The sequence below is a fragment of the Carcharhinus amblyrhynchos genome, chromosome 8 (assembly GCF_965287045.1).
Source record: "Carcharhinus amblyrhynchos chromosome 8, sCarAmb.v2.hapA, whole genome shotgun sequence".
Taxonomy (NCBI): Eukaryota; Metazoa; Chordata; class Chondrichthyes; order Carcharhiniformes; family Carcharhinidae; genus Carcharhinus; species Carcharhinus amblyrhynchos.
The window spans coordinates 104,722,236-104,749,872 of record NC_137331.1 but is presented as its reverse complement, the minus strand read 5'-3'; positions in this window follow the sequence as shown (position 1 = coordinate 104,749,872).

The window sequence follows — 27,637 nt, the reverse complement described above, 5'->3', positions numbered from 1 at the left end:
GGTCCTTGTCGAGATAAACTTCCATCTTCGTATTGAGGTTACCCTCCATTGTGTTGTGTGGCACTACTACCATGCTAAGTGAGATAAATTTCAAACAGATCTACCAATTTCAGACTGGGCGATCGTGAGGTGCTATGGGCCATCGCCGCAGCAGAAATGTACTCAACCACAATCTGCAACCCTGTGGTCCAATACATCCTCCGCTCCACCCTTACCATCAAGTCAAGGGATCAACCCTGGTTCAAAGAGGGGTGCAGTCAGGCATGCCTAAAAATGAAGGATCAACCTGGTGAAGCTTCAACACAGGACTACTTGCATGACAAACAGCATAAGCAGCAAGGGATAGCCAGAGCTAAGCAATTCCACAAACAACGGATCAGATCTAAGCTCTGTAGTCTTGTCATATCCTGTTGTCAAAGATGCTGGGCAATTAAACAACTCACTGGAAGATGAGGCTTCACAAATATCCCCACGCACTATGATTGGGGAGCCCAGCACATCGGTGCAAAAGATATGGCTGAAGAATTTGCTACATATTTAAACCAGTATTGGTGAGTGGATGATCCATCTCATTCGCTTCCGGAAGTGCCCAGCATCATAGATGTCAGTCTTGAGTTAATCCAATTCACTCCTTGTGATATCAAGAAACAGCTGAAAACACTGGATACAGCAACATTCTGGCAATAATTCTGAAGGCATGTACTTCAGAACTTGCCATACCCCTTGTCAAATTGCTCCAGGATCGCTACAGCACTAGCATCTGCTTAGCAATATTACGTTGCATTAAGCTGATCTTTCTCTGCACCCTAGCTATGACTGCAACCCTACATTCTGCACTCTCTCGTTTCCTTCTCCATGAGCAGTATGCTTTGTCTATATAATGCACAAGAAACAATACTTTTCACTGTACGTTAATACATGTAACAAAAATAAATCAAAATAAGTCAAATCAAAGACTGTCCAAGTATGTACTATACGTAAAAAGCAGGGCATATTAACCTCAGCCAACTGCTGCCCCATCAGTCTACTCTCGCTCATTAGTAAAGTGATGGAAGGAATCATCAACAGTGTGAAGAAGCGACACCTGCTCAACCCACTCATTGACGCTACGTTTGCTGTAATCACTCTGTTCCTGAATTCATTGCAGCTTTGGCTCAAAAACAGAAAAAAAAAGCTGAACTCCCGAGCTGAGGTGAGAGTGGCTGCCCTTGATATCAAGGCAATATTTGATCAAATATGGCAACAAGCAGCCTGAGCAAAATTGGAGATAATGGGAATTGCAGAGAAAACCCTCTGCTGTAGTGTCACACCTGGCACAAAGGAAGATGATTGCGGATGCTGGGAATCAACCATCTCAGTTCCAGGTCGTCACTGCAGTAGGTCTTCAATGTGACTCCGTCGGCCCAACCATCTTCAGCTGCTTCTTCAATGATCTTCCTTCCATCCTCAAGCCAGAAGGGGGCATGTTCGCCATGGTAGCATGGCCACTTTAAGGGGCATTCCCTGAGGGCTGTGTGGTCTGACCAGACTCTATGGAGTGTCAAGGCAAGAAGCTGGGCCAATCAAGTATGAGAGTGTGTATCCCGGGTCAAGAAGAATCAGCAATGGGATCCAGGATGGAGCAGTGTACAATCACATAGCTATTCTGTCGGACTCTACTTGTATGTATCATTATTCATTGCTTCAGCAATAAAGCCTCTCTGCTCTGAAGCCTCATCCAGTCACCCTCGATTTATTACATTTGCTGATGATTGCACAAAGTTCAGCATTATTCACAACTCCTCAGATACTGGTACAATCTATGTCCATGTTCAGCAAGGCTTGGATAATATCCAGGCTTGCACTGACAAGTAGCAAGTAACATTTGTAGCATAAAAGTTCCAGCTAAAAGAGAGAATCTAATCAATACCCTTTGACATTCAATGCCGTTACCATTGTTGAATCCTGCACTATCAACATTCTGGGGGATGCCATTGACCAGAAAATGAACTGCACTAGCTATATAAATATTGTGGCTGCAAGAGCCACAGAGGCTAGGAATCCTGCGGCAAGTAATTCACTTGATTTCCTAATGCCAGTCCACTAACTACAGCAGTAACACCTCACCATCACCTTCTCAAGGGCAATTAAGGGTGAGCAATAAATTCTGGCCTTGTTAGTGATGCAGGCAAACCATGATCTAATTAAAAATAGTGTACATTAGACAAAGCTCAATGCAAATCCCTGAAGGGTTTAAAGTTTTATTTAAAGTTTATTTATTAGTGTAATAAGTAGGCTTACATTAACACTGCAATGATGTTACTGTGAAAATTCCTTAGTCGCCACACTCCAGCACCTGTTCAGGTACACTGAGGAAGAATTTAGCATGGCCAATGCATCTAACCTGCATGGCTTTCCGACTTTGGGAGGAAACCGGAGCAACCTGAGGAAATCCACGAGACACCGGGAAAATGTGCAAACTCCACACAGACAGTGACCCAAGCCGGGAATCGAACCCAAGTCTCTTGCCCTGTGAGGTAACAGTGCTAACCACTTGCCACTGTGCCACTCAATATGAGGAACCTGATTCTCGACTTATTTTTATAGAGTAGCCTGAATGGTTAGAATTAAGCTCCATGCAATGACTCATGTTTCTGCTCTGAATATTGACTGTAGACATTAGCTAAACTGTTCAATTTGCTCATCTACATCCAGCTGCCATGTAAGGAGAGTTTCAGTGCTGCACACAGTAAGAATTGATAATGAGATCATGAGAGGGTGAGGTATATCGTATTTGATCTGTTAACTCCACCACCAAAGGTAAAAATTACCCCACCATGTATTTTATGATCTTCAGTTGCTTTTTCTAATTGAGTGTGCAATCAAATTGAGTCAAATGGATTTTAAAGTTTCAGCTTTGAATGCTCTTTGCAATAAAAAAGAAAGATTTACAATGAATCTTTAAAATTTTTTTTAAAGCGTTTCAAAGACAGAAATATCTTTGAATTGCGGTGTTGTTCTCCATAAAAGAGTATCCCTCAATTTGAAATAATTTATTGTCACCGAGCACTTTAACATGTTTTCTACAGAAGCTCAGATGGACCACATAAATGCAAGTTGTTTCTTACACTTGGAGATTCGTTCACGCTATAAACTCCGCAATCCATTATGATTTCAGGCTAGTTTCAGAAGGGGGTCATTATGAGTTAGAAATCAGACCAAATTTGTAAGATGGGCTTTTACTCCTTACAGGTTACTATTTGATTCACTATTTGAATTACAAGAGATAATGAGACAATACTCAGATCCCAAATTAAGCACTAATGTCTTTGCTAGGTTTGGCAGGAATACCAGTCATCAATACAATGCAATAGAACATAGTCATGATTTACAGATACGTGACAAGAAGTTATACATGTGGGTCAGAATTCTTCAGCCTTCCAGTGACGTGTTTGTCAGCAGTGGGACGCAGCACACCATTCACTGGTGGCGGGATTCTCTGGTCCTACCTCTGTCAATAGAATTTCTCATTCCATCAGGAAACCCGTAGGAGGAGGTGCACTGCTGGCTGGAGCAGAGAATCCTGTTGGATGAACAGTCGGAGAATTCCAGCTATGACATCTCATGTTGACCACATGAACTGACCAAGTTGCCCAGCAGCCACACAAAACATTCTTTACACTTTATACATTTCTGTCCAAGGGGCTCACGGAAGTTTCATTGACCGGACCATACTGTCCTATCAAAATCCACCTTAAGCTACAATTGTCCAAAAGGGCATTCAATTCCTTTTATACCACAGTGTTAAATCCCACCTTGTTAGACCTTTCTTAAACCTGTTTGTTTCCTGGACCTTTCAGAACCATCAATATATATGATAATCAGAGTCACTAAAAGGATTGACTTCGAGAGTTATTGCTTGGTAAACGAAAAACTGAGTTAGTTTGATAATGCATTTTGAAAAAGCTTCTTACAGAGTTAGTAACCTGAATTTTAAATGAAAATAAACTCTGACATTTTTATTTTTCCATAGGATTTAGTTGTCGCTAGCAAGGCTAGTTTTTGTTGCCCATCTCTAATTGCCCTTGCTCAGCGATTTTGGAGGGAAGTTAAGAGTCAACCATACTGCTGTGGGTCTGGAGTCACACAATAGGCAAGGCCAGGTGAAAAGGGCAGATTTCCTTCCCTAAAGGACAATAGTAGGGTTATTTTTAATGGCAATTGATGATAGCTGCTTGGTACCTTCACTGAGAGCAGCTTTCAATTCCAGGTTTTTTTGTTAAACTGATTGAATTTATTAGTTAATTGAATGCAATTTCTACCAGCTGCCGTGGTAGGGTTCAAGTCCCTGACCCCAGTATGGTAGCTTAGGCACTGGGATTACTTTCTCTGTGAAATCATCACTATACCACCATCTCCCCAATCAATGCCAGTTTGTCTCAGTTCCTTGAAATTTCCAAACAAATGCCACATTGGTTAAGTTAGCTGGATAGGCATCCTTTTCTCAATGTCTGGAGGCTTTGCTGTCTGATTTATAAATGCTTTTTGCTCATGTGTGCCTATTATCATTTAGATGAGCTGAGAGGATTTTATCCAGTTTCATTTCTTATCTAGTTTATTGAAACATCAGTTTCCCAATGGTTCTAACTTTGCATCAAAGCAAAACAGAACTTTGAAGTCTAGCTATTTGTTGGTTTCAGCCCTATTTTACGCCTCTTGGCCTCTGGCTAAACATCCCACGGCTTAGAAAGCATGAACGTCTTCTATTTAACTGTGGAAAAGCAGCCTGCAGCTTTTAGTGGGTTCGATTTTGCAGAAGTTTATTTCCAGAATCACAGAAACACAGAATAGTACAGTACAGAAGAGGCCCTTGGACCCATCGAATCTGCATGAAAGCCCTGACCTGCCCACCTCATCCCACTTACCAGCACTTGGCCTATAGTCTTGATTGCTATGGATGCAAGTACTCATTCAGGTACTGTTGGCCTTGCAAAACATAGTGAAAAGGCCTCTATACAACTGGCTAAAGCAAAAATGATTTAATCTTATGCCTGTCACATTGACGAACCCCTGTGTTGAATAACTTTTAGAAATTTCTATCATAAACTTCACTTAGGGTGGGATATTCCACCTTCCCCCACAATGTGCTTTCTGATGGCAGAGTGGCTTGCCATTCGCTGCCAGCTGAATATTTCAGTGCCACCTATGCCTATGATATTTTCTGTGTTATTTAACAAACATTTTGCCATTTTTCCTTGAATTCCCTGCTTGAATTTCTCCAAATGGGTTTTCATCCCAGCTGTGGTACTGTAAAAACTCTTCAGAAAGTCACAAATGTCTTTCTATGTGATGATTACTGTGGCAAAATTCCTCTTTTCAACCTTCTCAACCTGCCTTAAACACAGTTGACTACCCAATCCTCCTCCAATACCTCTCCTTCACCACTGAGCAGAACTACCCTTACCTATTTATTCTCTTATCTCCAGAGTTGCAATCAGAAAGTTGTGTGCAATACGTGTCTTCCCATCTTTGCATCCATTAGCTGCAGAGATAATTTATCTTTCGCTACTTCTCATTTCTTATCCACATGTTTCCCCTCAGTGACACCATTGTAAAATTGTGGTGATTGTCCCTTAAAGGGGTAATGCTAGAGACCAGAATCTCTTGCTTACTTCTTGGCAGGTGAACCACTTCACATGCAAGAACAGGAGTCCTGCTTTCAGAGTTGTTAGTGAACAATCATCTCAGAATGAGACTGAGTCTCACATGTTCAAACTTGCTGGGGGAGGGGGGGGTGGGGGGGGGTTGTGGGGGGGTTGGTGGTGTTGGTGTAGAGGCCAGCCAGCCGGAGCATTCAGAGCAAGTCATGATTCATGTCAGTTCATGGTGGACGATGCCATGAATGTGAAGAATTTTGGTAGTGGGGTTGAGTTGGATCTTTGGAATCATTGGCCAGAATTTTACCGGCACGCCTGCCCCGATTCCGGGTGTGGGTGAATCTTGGAGAACGGCATTCTCCATTGGCCTCGGCTGGGATTGTATGAGCCTCAGGAAGATGTGCCGGTAAAAGTACGTCCATTGTCTCTAAAATTGGACCCCTGTCTTATCAAGTGGGCTTAAAAAGGATTGTCTGAAAACACATAGCCCATTTGAGAAAAAGAGATGACCCAGCAGAAATTTTATCGTCAGACCTTGAATTTTGGAAGGTTTAATACAGATAGGAAATATACAGTAAATGGCAGAACCCTTAAGAATATTGATAGGCAAAGGGATCTGGGTGTACAGGTAGAGGCAACACAGGTGGAGAAGGTAGTCAAGAAGGCATATAGCATGCTCGTCTTCATCGGCCAGGGCACTGTGTTTAGAAATTGGCAAGTCATGTTGCAGCTTTATAGGACCTTAGTTGGAATTATAGAGTTCAATTCTGGTCACCACACTACCAGAAGGATGTGGAGGCTTTGGAGAGGGTTCAGAAAAGATTTACCAGGAAGTTGCCTGGTATGGAGGGCATTAGTAATGAGGAGAGGCTGGAGAAACTTGGTTTCTTCTCACTGGAATGAAGGAGGTTGAGGGGTGACCTGATACAAGTCGACAAGATTATGAGGGGGATGGACAGAGTGGATAGTCAGAAGTCTTTTTCCCAGGATGGAAGAGTCAATTATGAGTGGACATCGGTTTAAGGTGCGAGGAGCAAGGTTTAAAGGAGATGTATAAGGCAGATTTTTTCACACAAAGGGTGATCGGTGTCTGGAACTCACTGCCGGGGGAGGCAGTGGACGTGGATACGATAGTGACATTTAAGGGGCGTCTTGACAAATACATGAATAGGATGGGAGGATATGGTCCCTGGAAGGGTAGGGGGTTTTAGTTAAGCTGGACAGCATGTTCATTGCAGACTTGGACGGCCAAAGGGCCGGTTCCTGTGCTGTAATTTTCTTTGTTCTTTATTCTTTGAAATGTTGCACATTGTTTTAGTACGGAAGTAACTGGTCATCCTGTGGCAGATCCAACTGATATCAAGTAAAACCTAATTACTGCAAATTCTGGAGTCTGAAACAAAAACAGATAATGCTGGAAAATCTCAGCAGGTCAGAAAGCATCTGTGGGGAGAGAACAGAGCCAGTGTTTTACTCCTGTAATGTGTTCATTGAAGGTGCACTATGAATGTAAGCTATTGTTTTTGAAGAGTAATAATGTATTATTGTCTTTAAGTATCTTCTGATTAACTGAGAATTAAATGGACATGAAAACATTCGTTGAAGAAAAAGATCATGAATCATAAAATCCCTATCGTGCAGAAGGAGGCCATTCGGCCCGTTGAGTCTGCACCCACCACAATCCTACCCAGGCCCTATTCTGGTATTTACCCTGCTCATCACACAAAACTAAGGATCAAGTTAGTATGGCCAATCCACCTAACCTGTACATCTTTGGACCATGGGACGAAACTGGAGCACCTGGAGGAAACCCACGCAGATATGGTGAGAATGTGCAAACTCCACACAGACAGTGACCCGAGGCCAGAATTGAACATGGGTCCCTATCACTGTGAGGCAGCAGAGCTAACCACAGTGCCACTGTGCCACCGTGATTGAACTGAAGAAAATTACAGATGCATAGTACAAAACTATGTTCACTTACAATGTGGAGACTGAACCACTCTCACATGGGTGGTTAGCAAGGATATAAGAGGGTTCATAGAGGTCAAGATTTATTACTTCTTCAAGTAGCTTGAATGATGTGCAACCAAAATTTCTTCGTGAAGCCCTCTACTGTTCTAACTCAGCATGATTTATAATTTTTTAAGTGAAGCGACTTTCCAATTAAGCTTGTTTCGTGGAAGTGATGAATCACATTGCAATCACCTGCCTTCAGAAATAATTACAAATCTCCTGAGGCCCCTAGAGCCCAGTGCGGCTTGTGTGCAAATGAGAGGAAATATGCCACTTGCGCGAGTGCATGCGGCATGTCACATTGAGGGCACCAGGTTGCCCGAGACCTTGGTGAACTTTGGGACAAAGTGTCTCTCTTTCAGCAATGAGGTTTGAAGATTGAGAAAGAGAAAGGGAGAACTGAGAAAGAGGGCAACTTGGAAAAATTCAGTGTCAAACTACATTCAAAAAGGATTAAAGAGGAAACTCAGGATTGGATGAAGAGGAAGAGAAAGGGCAGGATTTTCCAGCCATTCTCACCCCTGAACCGGAAAATTTCGCCCGAGGTCAACGGACTTTTCCATGGTCTGCCCCTCACTCACTACAATTCCCATGGTGGGCAGAGCAGGAAAATTTGCCCCAAAGTGTTAGAAAGGAAAAGTCAGGGGAACGAAATAAAATCTGACATTTTTAAAACGTCCTAAATCAATTCGCAACCTGAAGGAATGGATCTCCACATTTATCGTAAAATCCCTACAATGCAGAATGAGGCCATTCAGCCCATCAAACTCATACTGACAACAATCCCACAAGGCCCTATCCCTGTACCCCACATACTTATCCTTTGAACCCAATCCAATCAAATTGGGTGAAAACGCTGGGGACCTCTGGAAGAGTCTGAGATAGATCATAGAATCCTGACACTGCAGAAGGAGGCCATTTGGCCCATCGAGCCTGCACCAACCACAATCCTTCCCAGGCCCTATCCCCATCACCCCATGAATTTATCCTTTGAATCCAATCTAATCGAATTGGCTGAAGACTGAGAAATATGATGCTGGGGAATTTTGGAAGAGGCGAACATAGATCATAGAATCCTTATACTGCAGAAGGAAGCCTTTCAGCCCACTGAGTCTGCACCAATAACAATTCCACTCAGTCCCTATCCCTGTAACCCCATGTATTTACACTGCTAATCCCCCTTACACTAAGGGGCAATTTAGCATGGTCAATCTACCTAACCCACACATCTTTGGACTGTGTGAGGAAACCAAAGCACCTGAAGGAAACTCACATACCCACGGGGAGGATGTTCAAACTCCACACGAACGGTGACTCAACGCAGGAATTGAACCTGGGTCACTGGCGCTGTGAAGAAGCAGTGCTAACCATTGTGCCACCGTGCCATCCAAATTGTTCACTTTCTGAGGAAGTGACATTTGTAGGCCTTTAATAACAAGTTTTACATTGTTAAATGAGTACTTACGGTGGTAAAGATCATACTTTCTGTGGTGAGTTCAATTCAATTCTTTTTCACTTCATTATCCAACGCAGAAATTAATTTTGGGTAACATTGCTCCTTTGTTAGAAGAAATTACATGTTAAATGAATAATAGCAGTAAAAAAAAAGGAAATTGCCTTATCACAGAGATTTAACTTTAATTAAATGCAGATAAAAAAAATTCCAATGCAGTAAAATGATCAGTCTGTATCATCCCAATGCACATTCCCATCCATACACCAAACTCTTGTTAAAAGTTCTTACAGAGAAGGACACAAATGACTTGAGGATCTGACTTGTCCTGTTTCCGAGGGGTTGTAGCCTTTTCCCTGTATTCTTGAGAATTCTTCAAGTGCAGATTTCATCATCTGCAGTTAAGAGTCACCCACTTTGTTGTGAGTTACATGTTGGCTAAGGCCAGGTTAAGAACAGCAGATTGTAGAGTCATATAGTACAGAAGAGGCCCTTCGGCCCATCAAGTCTGCATTGACAAAACTATACTAAATCGACATGAATACCACTCACTACGACTTGGCCCATAGCCTTGAATGTTATTACTTTGAAGTGCTCATCTACGTACTTAGAATCATAGGCCTAAATTTTACCGGCACTCCAGCCCGGATTCCGGGGACAGGCGAGGCTTGGAGAACAGCATTCTCCGTTGGCCTCGGGTGGGATCGTACGTACCATGGACAAACATGCCGGTAAAGCTCCACTACGGAATTCCTACAGTGCAGGAAGAAGCCATGGCCCATTGAGCCTACACTGACAACAATTTCACCCAGATCATATCCCCATAACCTCACATATTTACTGTGCAAAATCCCCTGACACTAAGGATCAATTTAGCATGGTCAATCCACCTAACTTGGAGGAAACCCACACAGACATGGGGAGAATGTGCAAACTTGACACAGACAGTGACCCAAAGCCAGGATTGAACCCTGCCACTGTGAGGCAGCAGTGCTAACCACTGTATCACCTTCTAAAAGTTTGTGAGATTTTCACCTCGACTACTTTCCCAGGCAGTGCGCTCCAGGCTCATCCTTTCCTCAAATGTGCTCTAAATCTCCTGCCCCTTAACTTAAAATTATGCCCCATCACTAATGACCCTTCAACTGAGTGGAACAACTGCTTCCTATCCACCCTATCCATACCACTCTTAATCTTATACACCTCAACAAATTCCCCCTCTAGCATTCTCTGCACTAAAGAAAACAATCCCAGCCGATCCAGCCTTTCTTCATAGCTCAAATGTTCCTCCCAGGCAGCATCCTGATGAATCACCTCTGCACCCTCACCAGTGCAATCACACATTTCCTATAGTGAGGCAAACAGAACTGCACACAGCAGTCCAGCTGTGGCCTAAACAAAATTTTGTACAGCTCTAACATAACTTCCCTGCTCTCATAATCTATGTAAGAAGTCTCATAACACCAGGTTAAAGTCCAGCAGGTTTATTTGGCACCACTATTATTTGGAACCAGCATCTCCACATTATGGCTTATAATCTATGCCACAACCAATAAGGGCAAGTGTCCCGTATGCCTTTTAATGACCTTATTAACCCATCCCTTCAGAGATCTGTGGACAAGCTCTGTTCTCCTGAACTTCCCATGTTCTGCCACCCTTCCCTTGTTACTTCTTCCAAATTGCAATACCTTGGACATTTTAGGGTTAAATTCCATCTGCCACTAATCTGCCCATCTGACTAACCCATCTATATCTTCCTACAGCTAAGACATTCTTCTTCATTATTAACTACCCTGCAAATCTTTGTGCCATTTATCATTCTCCCCACATTCTCATCTGTTTCATTTATACATATCGCAAACAATAAGGGACTTAGTATTGGTCCCTGTGGTATGTCACTGGAAACCAGGCTCCAGTCACACATATTGCTTTCCACCACCATCTTCTGTCTCCGATCACTCAGCCAGTTTTGGGTCCAACTTGCCAAGTTACTCTGGATCCCATGTGCATTTACCTTCTTTATCAAACTCCCATGTGGGACTTTGCCAAAGGCTTTGCTGAAATCCATATAGATCACATCAACTGAACTACCCTCATTTACATGCCCAGTCACCTCAATCAAATGTAATCGGCAAGATCTCCCTCTGACAAAGCCATGCTAATGATCCCTGGTCAAACCTTGCCTCTCCAAATAGTGATTAATTCTCTCCTTCAAAATTTTCTCCAATTTCTTTCCCTCAAAAGGGAATTGCTGAATATAAGATAAAGGCAAAATTCTATATACCAGTGGTAAAAAAGGACTATTGAAAAAGAGATAATTAGCCATGGATATCGAAGGAAATAAAGGAGGGTATCAAATTGAAAGAAAAGGCATACAAAGTTGCAAAGATTAGTGGGAAACTAGAGGATTGGGAAATCTTTAAAGGTCAACAGAAAGCCATGAGAAAAGCTATAAAGAAAAGTAAGATGGATTATGAGAGTAAACTAGTTCGGAATATAAAAACAGAAAGCAAAAATTTTTATAAATCCATAAAATGAAAAAGAGAGCCTAAAGTAAGCATTGGTCCTTTAGAGGATGAGAAGGGGAATGCAATAACTGGAAATGAGGAAATGGCTGAGGCATTGAAAAGATATTTTGTGTCAGTTTTCACAGTGGAAAACACAAATAACAAGCCAAAAACTGATGACAAGAAGGCTGTGGCAGGTGATGACAAGAAACTATCATTACCATGAAAGAGGTAGTGTTGGGGAAGCTAATGGGGCTAAAGATAGACAAGTCTCCTGGTCCTGATGGAATGCATCCCAGGGTACTAAAGGAGATGGCAGGGGAAATAGCAAATGCACTAGTGGTAATTTACAAAAATTCGCTGGACTCTGGGGTGATTCCCACAGATTGGAAAACAGCGACGGGTAATTATAGGCCAGTTGGCTTAACTTCTGTAATAGGAAAAATGCTTGACTTTATCATCAAGGAAGAAATAGTGAGACACCTAGATATAAGTTGTCCATTGGAAAGACATAACATGGGTTCAAGAGGGTCAGGTCATGTTTGACAAATTTGTTGGAATTCTGTAAGAACATTACATGTGCAGTGGACAATGGGGAACCTGTGAATGTTGTGTATCTGGATTTCCAGAAAACATTTGACAAGGCGCTGCACCAAGGCTGCTGCATACGATAAAGGTGCATGGTGTTACGGGTAATGTATTAGCATGTATAGAGGAGTGGTTAACTAACAGAAAGCAAAGAATTGGGGTAAATGGGTGTTTTTCTGATTGGTGATCAGTGAATAGTGGTGTGCTTCAGGAATCAATGTTGGGACTGCAATTGTTTACAATTTACATGGATGATTTGGAGTTAGAAACCAAGTGTAGTATGTCATAATTTGTAGATGACACTAAGATGCATGGCAGAGCAAAGTGTGCGGAGGACGCTGGAAGTCTGCAAAGGAATATGGATATTCTAATTGAATGGGTAAGGGTCTGGCAGATGAAGCTCAATGTTGGTAACTGTTGGTAAATGCAGCAAAATGGACTATTATTTAAATGGCAAAAAAATTGGAACATGCTGCTGTGCAGAGGAACCTGGGTGCCCTTGTGTATGAATCAAAAAATGTTGGCTTGCAGGTGCAACAGATAATTAAGAGAGGGATGGAGTTTAAATACAACAAGGTTGTATTGCAGCTGTACAAGGTGCTGGTGAGGCCACATCTAGGGTACTATGTATGCCACATCTAGGGTACTATGTATGGTTTTGGTCTCCTTACTTGAGAAAGGATATTTTGGCACTGGAGGGGGTACAGAGGAGGTTCACTAAGTTGACTCTGGAATTGAGAGAATTGGCTTATGAGGAGAGACTTAATAGCCTGGGGCTATACGCATTGGAATTCAGAAGAATGAGGAGAGACCTTATAGAAACATATAAAATTATGAAGGGAATAGATAAGATAGAAACAGGGAAGTTGTTTCTGCTGGCAGGTGAAACCAGAACTAGGGGGCATGGCCTCAAAATAAGGGGAAGCAGATTTAGGACTGAGTTGAGGAAGAACTTCTTTGCCCATAAGGTTGTGTATCTATGGAATTCCCTGCCCAGTGAAGCGGTTGAGGCAGTTGAGGAGCAGGATGGGGGAGGGGTGGTGGCGATCAGCCAACACGTGCAGGCTGATAAGGCAATTGGCCGGTCCTTGAGGGTGGGCTGATCGACCAGTCCATATGGAGGGTGGTGGGGGTGGATCATCTGCAGAGGTCAGCAATAACTGGGAGGAGGCAGTGATAGATCTCTCTGTTCTGTGCTATTGAACAGAACGGAGATCTGTGCGTGTGCATTTGTGCCGTCTATTGTAAACTGCTGGCTTTTAGTGAACTTAGGCCCTGCTGGAGGTTTAGCCATATATTTTGCTTTGTGTGTGTTAAGATTGGATTTTTAACCTGCCTAAAAATATGTGTAATTCTCTTCCATTTTCACACGCATTCAACGCTCTGAATTTTCATGGTAAGCCCACCCACAATATCTCTGGTTTTCAGCCTGGTTTGGCTACACTCTAAAGATCAGTCATTACAATTCTACTAAAGGTAACTGAGAGCTTATGAGTGATACAGAAATGAACATATACATTGAACATATTCATTTAAAACAATGGAAACAGCAAGTACTTCTAATGAAGGTCAAGATTCTGTATCACTGATGGTCGTGAGGTTACCTGTACAAATGATGTTACCAGCAAATAGCAAAGCATGGCATTGAACTCTAATGGATACAAATGCTATAAAAGTACTTCGTAACTGCTGTTACCATGGAGACACTACAACGTATATACATACAGCAGGGGATGGGAATCTCAATCCGATCAGATCACAAGATTTACTTCCCTAAAGGACAATATTTAGGTTTTTCCAATAGTCAACAGTTTCATGGATACTTTTATTGACACCCAGGGTGGGATTCCCAGAGCATGTCCATTCCCGTCCCGCTGCAAGTGAGAATAGGGAATTTGATGCTCAGCCAAAACTTCATTCACTGAAGTGGCTCCGGAGAATCCCAGCCATGAACGAGGTCAGAGGTTTTTGGCAGTTTTTTGTATCTAAAATTATCTTAGACTGAAATCAAAATTTCTCAAACTATCATAACAAGATTTGGACTCACATTTGCTAGGTTATTGATCCAGACATTTTTTGATAGAATCATAGAATCTACAGTGCAAAAGAAGGCCATTTGACCCATCAAGCCTGCACTGACAACAATCCCACCCAGGTCCCATTCTGTAACCCCACATATTTGATTTGATTTGATTTGATTTATTATTGTCACATGTGTTAACATACAGTGAAAAGTATTGTTTCTTGCGCGCTATACAGACAAAACATACTATTCATAGAGAAGAAAAAGAGAGTGCAGAATGTAGTGTTACAGTCATAGCTAGGGTATAGAGAAAGATCAGCTTAATGCAACGTAATTCCTTTCAAAAGTCTGACAGCAGCAGGGAAGAAACTGTTCTTGAGTCGGTTGGTAGTGATCTCAGACTTTTGTATGTTTTTCCTGATGGAAGAAGGTGGATGAGAGAACGTCCAGTGTGTGTGGGGTCCTTAATTATGCTGGCTGCTTTGCCAAGGCAGCAGGAAGTGTAGACAGAGTCAATGGATAGGAGGCTGGTTTGCGTAATGGATTGGGCTACATTCATGAGCTTTTGTAGTTTCTTGCAGTCTTGGGCAGAGCAGGAACCATACTAAGTTGTGATACAACCAAAAAGAATGCTTTCTATGGTGCATCTGGAAAGGTTGGTGAGAGTTGTAGTTGACATGCCAGATTTCCTTAGTCTTTTGAGAAAGTAGAGGCGTTGGTGGCTTTCTTAACTATAGTGTCAGCATGGGGGGGGCCAGGACACCTAAAATCTTGAAGCTTTCGATCCTTTCTACTTTGTCCCCATTGATGTAGTCAGGAGTATGTTCTCCTTTGTGCTTTCTGAAGTCAATGACAATCTCCTTCATTTTGTTGACATTAAGGGAGAGATTATTGTTGCTGCACCAGTTCACCAGTATTAGATTCTTTATCTCATTCCTGTACTTTGTCTTCTCATTGTTTGAGATCCGACCCACTACAGTAGTGTTGTCAGCAAACTTGAAAATTGAATGGGAGGAGAATTTGGTCACACAGCAATAGGTGTATAAGGTGTATAGTAGGTGACTGAGAACACAGCCTTGTGGAGCATCAGTGTTGAGGATGATCGTAGAGGGAATATTATTGCCTATCCTTAACAATTGTGGTCTGGAAGGTAGGAAGTTCAGGATCCAGTTGCAGAGGCAGGTGCTGAGACCCAGACCATAGAGTTTGGAAATGAGATTTGTGAGAATAATAGTGTTGGACGCTAAGGTGTAGTCAATAAATAAGAGTCTGACATCGGTGTCCTTGTTATCTAGGTGTTCCAGGGTTGATAAGTGCACGACCAGGGAGATGGCATCTGCTGTGAACTGTTGCGATGTTAGATAAACTACAGTAGATCCAGGTGGTCTGGGAGGCTGGAATTGATTCATGCCCTGACTAACCTTTCAAAACACTTCATAATGATGGATGTCAGAGCCACCGGCTGATAGTCATTGAGGCATGCTGCTTGGTTTTTCTTAGATACTGGTATGATGGTCATCTTCTTGAAGAAGATAGAGACCTCAGATTGTTGTAAAGAGAGGTTGAAGATGTCTGTGAATACCCCTGCCAGTTGTTTACAGTCCTAATACCCCTAAAACTGAAGGGCAAATTATCATGGCCAATTAATCTAAACAGTACATCTTTGGAGTGAGGCAGGAAACCCACACAGCCAGTGACCCAAGCCGGGAATCGAACACTGGCCCCTGGCGCTGTGAGACAGCAGTATGAATCATTGTGCCACCATGCTGCTCCTGTGTGTCCAGTAACATAACCATTGCACCCTGTTGCAATGGGTGAGTTCTAGGACATACATACAACCTGCTCTGCCAAGTGAATTCTCAAGTGGTGAATTTGACAAGTTGGTAGGTCCACCACTCATATGGGAGGTCTTGTGGTGGAATGAGTGTCCCTGCCTCTGAGCTGGAAATCCTGGTTTAAATTCCCACTCCAGGACTTGACGATCAAGGACAATGTGTTGATAACATGACAAAAACGGGTTAATTGTCATCCTGGAATCCCTTTCAGTTCGCAGCCATAAAAGCAGGAGAATTTCCTGGTTAGCCATGTTTGATGTAGAGTGGCGAGCCTCAAGCTGTTGCCTCTGGTTACCTGTTCCAGAAAAAGCTATCCAAGGGAACAGGAATAAGCATGCACTTTGTCTGCTTTATATGTTATTGAACATGGGGAATCCTTTAAGTCCAAGACTGCTCATATAGTATTAGTTTTTTGAGTAGGAAAGCATAGATCTTCTAGTTGATTAGATTCATAAAGGAGGTGATGGACTGGTGGTATTATCACTAGACTATTAAGCCAGAACTCAGCTAATGTTCTGGGGATTGAGGTTGAATCCCACCATGGCAGATGGTAGAATTTAAATTCAATTAGAATATATCTGGAATTAAGAATCTACTGATGACCATGAAACCATTGTCAATTGTCAGAAAAACTCATCTGGTTCACTGATGTCCTTCAGGGAAAGATATCTACTATCCTTACCTGGTCTAGCCTACCAGGCTGTGACTCCAGAATCGCAGCTATGAAAGTGACTCTCATGAATAAATAAATGTGCATTGTATTGAATTGTTTGTGTTCATCAAGACAAGAGGATGTCAGAAAAAGTCCCTTTATATTTTTCACCATGTGCTACCTGTTTTGAATTCGAGTAAAGCGCAGGTTAAACAACGAACAATGATCTCCCTTATTTGTTTCTATAATTTGTCTAAACTCCTGAATCAAAACAGCACCATCTACTGTGCAGCATGAATCTTTCGACTTTTGGACGATACGCCACACAAGTTATTTTCACAAGTTAGCTCAGTGAAACCTCCAATTTGTCTCACATTGTGCCATGAGCGGTGGACACTGCTCACAATTTCACTCGGGGTACTTGAATCTAACAGAGAGATGGAGGAGTTTTGTTCAGTTAATCTGGGCTAGATTCCAATCCAGGTCCCACAGGAAGTTGCTGAATAATAAGGGATTATGTAATAACATCATCTGTTTGGCAATTACATTGCTAATTATCACCTTAAGCCAATAATGACCGTAAAGCCCTATCATTATATTGCAGCTATTGTTGTACTTCAGATTGTATCAAACTATAGAGTACTAATCATATGTCTGCTCTCAAACACACCAAAATGTGATATTAACCAAAGCCCCCTATTTGGCAGCAGTTCATTTCATTTTCAGAAGTGAAATAGTAATGGAAAATATGCAATGATATGCCAGCTGATGACCATTTAACATTTTACCCTGGTATATCACATCTCTTTAGTTGGAGTGAAAATAAACAACCATCTAAACCATCCACCACACATGCAGAAGTGCTCAAAAGTGTTCAGAGGGCAGCACAGTGGTTAGCATTGCCACCTCATAGAGCCAGCAACCCAGGCTCGATTTCTAGCTTGGGTCACTGTCAGTGTGGAGTCTGCACATTCTCCCCGTGTGTGGTTCCTCCTGATGCTCCAGTTTCCTCGCACAGTCCAAAAGATGTGCTGGTTAGGTGCATTGACCATGATAACTTCACCCTTAGTGTACCTGAACAAGCACCAGATTGTGGCAACTAGGAGATTTTCATAGTAACTTCATTGTAGTGTGAATGTAAGCCTACATGTGACACTGTATTCCTAACCCTTAATGCCCCTGCTGAACACAATTCTGCCCTTGCACCTTGAACTTACTCTCTTCCATTAAGAAAAGGACTTACCTTGCATTACATTGATCCTTTTCTACACTTTAGCTATGACTGTAACACTACATTCTCCACTCTCTCCTTTCCTTCTATATAGCGTGCAAGAAACAATACTTTTCTCTGTACACCAATACATGTGACAATAACAAATCAAAACAAAACCATCTCAGTTTCAAAATTTTATATACGATCATATGAACAAGAAGCAGGAATAGGCCATTCAGCCCCTTGAACCTGCTGCACCATTTAATAAGATCATGGCTGCTCTGAAAATAACCTCAAATCTGCATCCTGCCCAACCCTGAGAAACTATCATCCCTTTTCTCACTAAGAACCTTTCCACCTCTGCCTTAAAAATAATCAAAGACTCTGCTTCCACTACCTTCTCAGGAAAAGAGGTCCAAAGACTCACAAATCTTTGAGTGAAAGGATTTTGTATCATCTCCATTTTAAATGGACGACTCCTTATTTTGAAACAGTGGCCGGAACGTTGCTGCCACACCTGCCCCTGAACTAGGGTGGGCGAGGCTTGCAGAACGAAATTCTCCATTGGCCTCGGGTGGGATTTTAAGAGCCTCACTTGAGCGAGGTCATAAAATTGAGGCTAGTGACTGCTTAGTACTAGATTCTCCCAAAGGGGAAACACCTTCTCCATCTCCACCCTGTCAAGACCCTTCAGGATCTTATTTGCTTCAATCAAGTAATTTTCATTTGACCTCAACCTAAGTTGGTTTTTGGGAAAGAGCTCCAAAGTGCTTAAAAAGTTTACCTATTAATGTTAATGTCAGTTACATTAACACCACAATGTAGTTACTATGAAAATACACTCCAACACCTATTCGGTTACACTGAGGAAGAATTTATCATGGCCAATGTACCTAATCAGCACGTCTTTCAGACTGTGGGAGGAAACTGGAGCACCCAGAGGAAACCCTTGCAGATACAGGGAGGATGTGCAGACTCGGCACAGACAGTGACCCAAGCCAGGAATCAAACCTGGGCACTGTAAGGCAGCATTGCCAACCACTGTGCCACAGTGCTGCAATTTCTAACATCACCCTTGAACCTTAAGTTCTTGATTCTTGTTTTGGAACAACCCCGCCCCCAATCTTCTGCTTGGGAGCATGGTGACACAATGGTTAGCGCTGCTGCCTCACAGTCCAGGGACCTGGGTTTGATTCTTGGCCTGTGTGATTGTGTGTGTGGAGTCTGCCTGTTCTCCCTGTGTCTGCGTGGGATTCTTCTGGGTCTCCCACAGTCCGAAAGACGTGCTGGGTAGGTGCACTGGCAGTGTTAAATTCTCCTTCAGTGTACCCGAACAGGTGCCGGGGATTTTCACAGTAACTTCATTGCATTATTGATGTAAACCTATTTGTGACACAAATAAATAAACTTAAACTGCTGTACTCAAGAGAATAAGACAAAAGTAACGTTTATTTGTTAATGTCACAAATAGGTTTGCATTAACACTGCAATGAAGTGACTGTGAAAATCCCTTAGTCTCCTCCCCAAAGATGTGATCAGATTCACACCCAAAGAGTATGAACTTGATTTGAATGACTTTGAATGTATTCTAATAAGGGAGGGAGGAGGTGACCACCACTGTCTTCAACTAGTACCAGGGAGTTAATAGGACAGAGGCAATTGGCCAGCTGTGAGGGTAGCGGAAGCAGGGTGGGGGGGTGGGGCTGGGTTGTTCAAGGGCGCTGGGGGCATGGGAGCCATGGGGTTTTGGGGTGAGGGGAGGATGGTCAGAGGGTCTCCTCTGAGATGGGGGGGGAGTCACGGCTGGTTATGTGCTGCCTTGATTCGCAGTGTGTTCCTCAGGTTTTCCTATGTCTGACTCCCGTCTATCTGCTCACAGCACATTGTCAGCAGACTGTCTCCCAAGCACATATACGAGTGAGGGTCAATGCCACATTCTTTTCCCTTGTAGCTGTAGAGGTGGGTAAGGGGCTAGGGTCTAGAATTCGCTGATAAATGACAGAGTCTGTCCAGGATGTATGTTACACCTTCTTAAAGAACAAAAAAACAGCCTGGGTAACAGGCCCTTCGGCCCAATGATACCGCGCCGCCATCTCAACACCACCAGTCCCCCTCTCCACCCACGACCCTTGGCATGACTCTTGAGTGGGCCTGTGGGAATAGTTGTGTTCAGATGAAATGAAGACCGACCCCTGTGGAAGAAGACTCAAAGCAAATGAGACCAAATGAGAACCTTATGCTGTGAACAGCATGAGGTTCTAATGTGACTTACGCTTTTGTGACAGTTACAATTGTCATTAACACGTTAACTAACAGTGCCTAACTTCACCCATGCCCACTCTGTGCCCCTGTAACCCCTTCAACTTTGGAGCCCACCCAGTACATCTAGGTGTGTTCCCAGGATGCACATCAGTGGATGTGGCCTGTTGCCTTCCATGTCATGTTGCCTGAGGTATCCTTGGCAGCATCCTCTGGTGGGCCTGGACCTAGAGGGGCCCAGTTGACTTGATGGTGGCTCTATGTTGCCGTGTTAACCTGTTCTGTCCATTGCCCCTGAGGATCACTGTGGTTGTAAGGAGGAATGAGAAGGGATGGTCACGCCACAGTGCTGCCTCACAGCACTAGAGACCCAGGTTCGATTCCCAGTTTGAGTCACTGTCTGTGTGGAGTTTGCACACACTCCCCATGTCTGCGTAAGTTTCCTCCCGGTATTCTGGTTTCCTCCCATGGTCCAAAAGATGGATAGGTTAGGTGTATTGGCCATGTTAAATTCTCCGTCAGGGTACCCGAACAGAAGCCGGAGAATGGTGACTTGGGGATTTTCATAGTAACTTCATTGCAGTGTGAATATAAACCTATTTGTGATGCTAATAAATAAGTATAAACTTTAAACTTTAAACTCCCAGTGTCTCCTGGGTGGAAGGTCTTGGGATGGGCTCCAGCAGTTGATGCTCCTGTAAAGCAATGGACATGGTTTTAGTACATAGTTTGGTTAAGGGTTAGGACAATGAAAAACTCACTTGAGACTGGTCATCTGGATGAAGGTGCAGTGGCTCCTCACTTCTCTGTCGCAGGCCAACTTGCCCTTGGTGCAGGCCAGCCCTGTTCCTCTCCTACGAGCTCCTTTAGTCCTTTCATCAGAGGGTGTTAGATTCATCAACACTGGCATACCTCCATCATCTGTGCTCTCTCATATCTGTTTTGGGCTATTTTTTTCTCCTACAGGGACACAAAAGGGGAATTTTGTGAACCAGACATCTAACCAGAGATCAAGGACAACTGGCATGTGGGCACTGTGCCTAGGCTGTGCTGATGAGGAGCGCTGGGGTAGTGTTTGAGGATGATGCTGGGAGGCCGGGTGTTGGGAATCTGCAAGATGGTGGCATGTGGGTTCAAAGTGACATTCTGGGTGAGGGAGGGTCAAATGCCAAGGGGAGATGGGGGCACTTACTTTTGCAGGTGGATCATTCTTTTTTTTTACATTGAATCCTTTTCCTTTTTATCACGCTTCTGGCACTGACCACTGCTCCCAGACATGATTCTTCACCTTTCTAGGACGATTCCTTCCAACCCAAGGGTAAATTGGTGCCTGCCTCGCCTCCAACGCATCCAATGATCGAGTGAGGGACACTGCCAAAAATCTGGGAGCTGATTTCCTTGTGGCCATTCTTCTGGCTTGAATGAGAATTGGTGCTGTGGAGATGTTTAAATTGAAGTGCTGAGATGGCCCTCGGGCTGGGCAAATCAGGCGCTTTGGGCCTCAGGCGCAGTGTTTTTCATGTGGGAAAAATTAAATTCAAAGTACCTAAAGTTTGCATTCCAGGTCACATTGTTCATGCTGGTGATAATCACACCGATTTTCACGACGAGAATGACACTGCCATTTTTTTCCAGAAAATTCCACCCAGAGGTTTTCAAAATAGATATTTTCTAATTTATGGAATAACAAGCTTGAAGCTGCAACTATGGAGGTCTACATTAAATTTGAAATTTTATCAACAAACACTGCCGTGTTATGAAGAACATCTGAAGTCTCGAGCTGCTTGCTGACAATGATGAGATAATAATGTGCTTAAAACATCAGAATAATCTACCACAGCTGGAATGCTGAGGTCAAAAGGTGAGGTGCTGTGCTAAGTGATGGGTTTATTCAATGAAATACATTAAAAACAGAAGTATTTCATTTTAATTCTACTTTTTGTCCCAATAACATCCCAGTGAAGCAACTTGGAACATTTCCTATGTTAAAAGAAACACAAAATAAATGCAGTTTGTTCTGCTTTGTCTGTCCATTTGGTCAGATGTATTCCCACCCTAAAAACTGGCCACATCCCAACTCTCAAATACAAGTATCTGCCAATAGCATGGATTTGAGAGGACTCTGAATATTGCAACCAGATTCCCAGCTGCAAATGGCATGGTAGCACAGTGGTTAGCACTGCTGCCCCACAGTGCCAGGAACCTGGGTTCGATTCCTGGTTTGGGTAATTTTCTGTGTGGACTCTGCACATTCTCCCTATATCTGCATGGATTTCCTCTGGTTGCTCAGGTTTCCTCCCACAGTCTGAAAGATATGCTGGTTAGGTGCAATGATCATGCTAAATTTTTCCTCAGTGTACCCGAACAGGCACCAGAATATGGCGACTGGGGTATTTTCACAGTGACTACATTGCAGTGTTAATGTAAGCCTACTAGTGACACTGATAAACAAAATTTAAAAGAAGAAAAGTCTCCATTTCCTGATACTGCAGCATTTCTGTAAGTGTTTTGTTTGTTTATTTTCTGGTATAAGTATAAATTATATTCAAAATTGAGTAGATTCCTAGTTGCAGTTTCTTAAATGTGCTGAGCTTGTTGTGCACGAATGATGGTTAAATTAGATAAATGTTCATACTGAAGGAAGGAATAAGTGGTATCGGTTTCATGCTTTCCTTGGGCTCTCATATTTTAAGCTGACTTACACCCATTTTACATTTGGCCTTATTCTAATGAGATTGGGCAGATGTTTGGACATAAATCTCACGTAGATGTGGGAGATCTCACAACACTATTCTTTGAAGAAGAGCAGGGAAGTTATATCCAAACTTCCAGGCAATATTTGTCCCTCACCCAATGTCACAAACAAAGCACTTTGGCTGGAACTCACCAATGTCATACACCCCATCACAGCTGCCAGCAAGAACGCAGAATTTTGCACTCAGCCGTATCTCCATTCACAGCTGAGCTAGAGAATCCCAGCCACGGGCCAGGGCAGAGAATCCCGGTCGTTACTAAATAATATCGCTTTGCTGTTTATGTAATCTTGCTGTGCACAAATTGGCTGTCTTCTTTCCTTTATTGCCACAGTGACCACACTTCTCAAACACGTTGTGCATTGGCTGTGAAGCACTTTGGAACATCCTGGGGCTATGAAGCGTATGAGAAAAATTCATGTGTTCTTTAAATTGGCTTCAGTGGAATATTGGGTGCATTCTTAGGTTTAATGCCTGCATGGCACTCATGAAGGATAGTCCAGACACAGGTCTCTGTGAGGCACCCCACGTTAAACAAAGCCAATTTTTGTTCTTTTCAGGATGCTAAAATGGGTCACTTAATATGTGCAATACCACGGCAACTCATTGTGTTAAATTTTCAAGAACTTGGACCAATAATGTGATTGTAATGAAATTGATGACACTTGTGAATGGTTTCGTGTGAACCTCTGAGTGAATTAAATTCTGCTTCATAACAAAAGAATGCTACTGCATCCCATAGTAAGTCAGTAGCAGACTACACAAGTTCACTTATTTTTCCTGGCATGACACACACCGCATGGCATGGAACACATGGTGAAGTGTTCCAAGGATGGTTCCTATTCGTCCTGCACTGTAGTATGCAGGGCATCGGATCTACCACACTCCCATCTATTCATGTCAATGTGGCAGGGTGGTACAGTGGTTCGCACTGCTGCCTCATAGTCTGAGGGACCTGAGTTCAAATCCAATTTGTCTGTGTGGAGTTTGCATGTTCTCTCCAGGTCTGTGTGGGTTTCCTCTGGGTGCTCTAGTTTCCTCCAACAATTCAAAGGTGTGCAGATTAGTTGGATTGGCCATGTTAAAATGCCCATTAATGTCCAAAGATGGGTAAGTCAGGTGGATTAGCAATGCTAAATGCACAAGTTTATGGGGATAGGTTGGACTTATTTAAGATGCTCTTTTGGGGAGTTGGTGCAGACTTGAAGGGCTGAATGGCTTCTTTCTGCACTGTAGCATTTCTGTGATTCTATATCACAATGTTAATCATTTAGAAATCTGATATCAAATGGCAATGTATGCAAATAAAATTCTGTCACAAGCATAAGACAGTAAAAAGTCTGACAACACCAGGTTGAAGTCCAACCTATTTATTTGATAGTAAACTCACAAGCTTTCGGGGTTTGTCCCTTCGTCAGGTGAATGGAGAGTTCTGGCCTCAGACAGAGCATATAAATCACAGACAGTTTACAGATCTGCCGAAGGGACAAACCCCGAAAGCTTGCGAGTTTACTATCAAATAAATCGGTTGGACTTCAACCTGGTGTTGTCAGACTTTTTACTGTGTTTACCCCAGTCCAACGCCGGCATATCCACCTCATGACAAGCATAAGAATCAGAGGTGAGCTATGGAATTTTATTTTTAAAGTTTAAAATTTATTTTTAGTTTAAAGTTTATTTATTAGTGTTGCAAGTAGGCTTACATTAACATTGCAATAAAGTTATTGTGAAAATTCCCTAGCTGCCATATTCCAGCACCTGCTCAGGTACACTGAGGGAGAATTTAGTATAGCCAATGCACCTAACCAGCATGTCTTTTGGACTGTGGGAGCACCCAGTGGAAACCCACATAAACACAGGCAGAATGTGTAAATGCCACACAGACAGTGACCCAAGGCTGGCATTGAATCTGGGTTGCTGGTACTGTGAGGCAGCGGTGCTAACCACTGTGCCACTGTGCCACCCTTAAGCAAGTTATTTTGTTCTGAACTGCACCATCTGAAAAGTGGTGAAAGTAGATTCATTATTTATTTTCAAGAGGGGATTAGATAAATATTTGAGGCAAAAGAATTAAAGGGTTTTGTAGGAAGAGTAAAAGCGTGAAACTAATTAGATGGATCTTTTCATGGTTCAGGCACTTTGGCCACCTTCTGCGCTCTTTCTATGGTTCTACAATTGTGTGTTTTTCCAATGGCTCAGTTGGAAAGCTTATTGCAAAGAGTGGAATTAAGCAAAACAGACCAGAAGCAACTGAGGCTTGCTTTGTGGTCTGTGTTGAGACAGATGATTTTGACTTTGAGGCAGTTGGGCCAAACTTATCTCTGCTCCTGGGTTGTGAGGAAGGGGTAGTAAAATCGACCAAACTCTGCCAGTAAATTCCATCCATAAATTTCAACATATGGATCCTGGGTTAAAACAGCATTAGGCTTGTGCGTGACGCACACTTTGATTGAAAGTTTGCCAACTCTCACACAAGCGTGTCCACTTGAGCGAGGTATTAGATCAGCAGGGGTGGCACAGTGATTAGCACCACTGCCTCACAGCGTCAGGGACTCGGGTTCAAATCTGGCCTTGGGTCACTGCCTGTGTGGAGTTTGCACGGGTCACCCCGTGTCTGCGTGTGTTTCCTCCGGGTGCTCCAATTTCCTCCCACAGTCCAAAGACGTTCGGATTATGTTGATTGGCCATGTTAAATTAACCCTGGTATCAGGGAGATTGATAGGGTAAACGTGTGGAGTTACAGCGCTGGGTGAGATTGTGGTTGGTGCAGAATCAGTGGGCAGAATGACCTCCTTCTACACTGTAGGAATTCTATGATTTCTGGTAACTATGACATATAAGCGCTCACAGCAGAAAACTGGGACAATAAAAGATGTCTAACTCTATAAAAATTTTGATATCATTTGTGAAACTTTGGTCATGATACTCCCAATGTCACATTTTGCATAAACCAATAATTAATCAACACTGAATAATTTTTAAAGAATTCCTAAAAGAATGAAGAAGTGTTACAATGATGAGGTTGTATATACTCACTGAATTCATAATTTCATCTGCACAATAGAATCACCAACTTGTACAACACTTTCTTACAAATAGCCTTCATTAAATATGTGGCTGCAGACTTTTGTTCATGGGTATTAATATGATTGATCAGTTTTGAGGACTTTGTCTTTACATTTAAGGGGAAATAGAAAGGCTCAGGTGACATGTTCTGCTTGACAGTAAGCCCGGGTGGTTCGATTGTTAGAAATCGAATGCAGGTTTCAGTTGTTTTACTGGGAAGAAGGTGCAAAGTGTTTGTGCTCGGAGCAAATGGCAGCAGCCTGGATGTTAAATGTGAAGACTGCAAGTTTCCAAAGCTCCAGGAATGTGCTGAGAATGTTGGATTGTAAACAATTCTGCTTTAAACTATCAATTTATTTCCAAGAGGAAAGGATTAGTCTTTAAAGGATAGCTAATTAACTGTTCTCTACCTTTTATTTCTTTATTGTTTTTCTTTATTTTTCTTTTCTCCCACCCACTCTTTCCCCTTTTTACCCCCCTTCCTTACCTTTTCTCCCCCTTTGCTTCCCCCTTCCCCCCTTTTCTCAATTTTATCTCTCTCCCACCCATCTCCCCATTCCCCCCCATCTTCATCTGTCACATCTTACCCTCTGATTACAGCTTCTCTGCCGTTTGACCATTCACACCTTTCATTGTCTCTATGGGCTGCCATTAGCAGCCTTCCCCCTTGTTTCTGTGGCGATGACTCATCTTTCATTCCCTCACCCTACGGTATAAATATCTTCCACTTTCTATGCCTTTTAGCTTTGACAAAGAGTCATCTGGACTTGAAACGTCGGCTCTTTTCTCTTCTTACAGATGCTGCCAGACCTGCTGAGATTTCCCAGCACCTTTTCTTTTGGTAGCTATTTAGCATTTCAGCTTAGATACAAGGTACATGTGATGCAAATTGCCATGCAAAAGGATTCAGAGAAAGCCATCACAAAAATCACATTGTAGGCTTTTGAAGAATAGCACAGTGATTTTATTAAAAAATCTGCTTTGGTCCAGGAGAAAGGCAGAACTGAGAAGCCAAAAGATTCTTTCTGACCTGTAGCACAGAAATATGACTGGAAACTTTATTTGGATTTAAAACTCAAAACTTGTGGGGAATGAAATCAAGGCTGGAAGAGTTGCATAGCTTGGGCTAGAAGGAAAGTCTTCAGGAAAAGGAGACCTCGTTGTGAAAGACAGTTTCAGGATTGCAAACTACCTAGCTGATAACAGAAAAGAACAGGAATAAATCGTGAGACGCTAAGAATCTGTGAAGATCAATTCTGGGAAAAGTGATTTTTTATGTAATGGACAGATCCAAATATACCTTTGAAGTCTGTTTTCTCATCAGGGCTAAGAATAAGAAAGGGAGTGATTCCATTCTGTGCATAAAGTGCAAGTTGCCGACAAAGATGGTGTTTCAGTACTCGTGTTTTTCATTACTTGTTACAGTAAATATTTTTTAACATTAACCGGGCAATTCTCCCAGCCCACTGCGCTAGATTTGTAAATGTTTGTGACCCCCAGGCAGCTTTGCATACCAGTCTTCTGTACATGGCATTAGTGGGAAGCTCTGTTGACTTCCGATTTATAATCCCCACACAGACAGATTGAACTATCAGGTTTTAAAACTGGGTCTACTGGTGCGGCCAATCCAGCAAAT